The sequence below is a fragment of the Arachis duranensis genome, chromosome 4, assembly GCF_000817695.3.
Source record: "Arachis duranensis cultivar V14167 chromosome 4, aradu.V14167.gnm2.J7QH, whole genome shotgun sequence".
NCBI lineage: Eukaryota > Viridiplantae > Streptophyta > Magnoliopsida > Fabales > Fabaceae > Arachis > Arachis duranensis.
Window position 1 is genome coordinate 11,777,572 of NC_029775.3, and position 2,596 is coordinate 11,780,167.

The window sequence follows — 2,596 nt, forward strand, 5'->3', positions numbered from 1 at the left end:
AATATAACGCATCTCATTAACACAATTGGATTCTAAATATGAAGATACCAGGTAAATGTAAGATAATGTTACCTGTTTGCAAGCGGAAAACTGCGGGGTTCCCTAGGAACCGGGGCTAGATATGGTAGGCGAATCCATGCCCAACACAGTAGAAGTGTTAGCGGACCATCGATTTCCTTATAATCAAAACGTGATGCCCTGCATAAACTCCTGTATAGATGTGCTAGGCATGCTAATCCGCAACTGTACTGTCCAATACTAGCAAAATCACTCAGTAGAGGCAGATACTTCCAGTGGACAGATGCCCCAGACTTGTCTCCAAACAAGATTGTACCGATCAACAACATGATGTGGCACTTAACGTACACCTGTATACTGTTTTCATCACTCAGCTGTAATCGTTCTTTTAAATTCCGTAGCCACGTCAGTTTTATGCCGCTTCCTCGACAATCCAACTTTCTTGGTGCGACTCCAAATTGGTGAAGACACTCCGCCTCTAAGGCTTCAAAACTACTCAAAGTCATCCCTGTCACTGGAAGGCCGTCGGTCGGAAGACCAAAGATCATAGCCACGTCTTCCAGTGTCACGGCACATTCACCAACTGGAAGGTGAAAGGTATGTGTGTCTGGGTGCCACCTTTCCACTAAAGCATTTACCAGTGCTTTCTGACATTGAACAACTCCAATCTGGGCGACATGGTAAAACCCAGTTGATCGTAAATGCTCCTCCACTCTCTCATTGTACCGATCCGGAGGGACATGGTGATCACATGTTAACATCCGTAAAGCCTACAAAAGCATAGCAAAAGTACGATTCAAATTACACAACTAGCATACATAATTTTAAAAAATCTAATTAAAACAAATAATTATATTGAATCCGATTTACTAAGTAATAACATTTTCATCTCTAATTTTAATTAATGTACATAGAGCCTATATCTAACTTCCTGCAGATAATAGTCTCTAATACATACTTTCATTTTCTATCTAACTAATAATGTTCTAATGTAATAATAATAAAACCTCAACTAAAATAACATACTTCTGTCTATTAAAAGGCTAACAGGGAACAAATTATTACTACCAAAATCGCAAATACATTATACTTTACAAATCCTAATTTACTATTTAGAATTATCAACATTGTTCCAAAAAAATATACACCGAAAGTATCCTAAAATTATAATTTTTAGAATTAATTATAACAGTTAACTAATTAATTATTATTTCTAAAATTATAATAACAAATTATAAACAAATTATTTTTAATACTAATCTATTATATTAAAAAAAAGTCTAAACAACAATTACTTATTTTTAAATACACATGTTTCCAACTATTTTTTAAACATATATCCATAAATTCTTAAAATTAAACATAACAGTTAACTACTTAACTCTAATTTCAAATATTATTACAAAAGTTTCCAAACGAGTCCTTTTTAATACTGAACTATTCATATTCGAAAAAAAATTATAAACAATAATTAATTATATTTAAACCCTCTTATCTAACTATTATTTAAATACATATTTCTAAATTTTTAAATTTAATTACAACGGCTAACCACTTAACTATAATTTTTAATATTATTACAAAAAATTCTAATATTAATTTTTTTTACTTCTAATACGTTATATTAAAAAAGAATCTAAACAACAATTAACTACATTTAAATATATATATTTCTAACTATTATTTAAACATATATTTCTAAATTTCTACAATTAACCATAATTTCTAATATTATTCCAAAAATTTCTAAAAACTAATTTTTTTTTCATAATCTATTATATTACAAACAACTCTAAACAAGAACCAACTACATTTACACTTTATTTAAACATTTATTTTTAAATTTTTATCAATAAAATTATACAATAATTCATATATATGTTCTTCAGTTCAACTCCTAACAACCATAAATATAATTAAATTTCTAAAAATAAAAAATATAATTCTAAAAACATAAAAAGGATTTAACAAAAAAACTTACATAATCAGAATAACTCAGATATTTTACAATGTGAAGTTCCGGACGATCAACATTTCTAGGTTTTAATTTCCTTGACATTTTAGCTTTTTTTTCCTCAAACAGATGAAGCTGAAAACGTTGAGGGAGGAAGAAGATGAAGTTCTGTATGTGGGTAGGAAAGGAAGGGAAAGTGAATTCCCTGAGTACGCATGCAATGACTCAGTTTGGTATGTGTTAAAAGGGCACCGTTTGTGAGGAGCACCCATTCAATGACACATGGCTTAGAAAAGGGCAAATCGGATGATATGCTTTTGGAGGAGGAAATCGAAGGGTCCAAGTTCCTCTAAACAACTCGCACGGTTTGATTAGTATCTTCCTGACGCCACAACCCAGTAAAACTCTCATGTTCTCTATATCTGCGTCCTACACTAATGTAGCCTCCATAATAAAATTAATTTGCGAAATCTTTTCTTGCTTGATATATATACTTTAATAATTATAACTAATAAGGATCTCTGTTTTAAGTTATAATCTAATGAATAAATTGCCATATATATGTCATTTTACTAAATTTGTTCTATATATATGCCATTGTAAACATTGAGGTGTAATGCATGT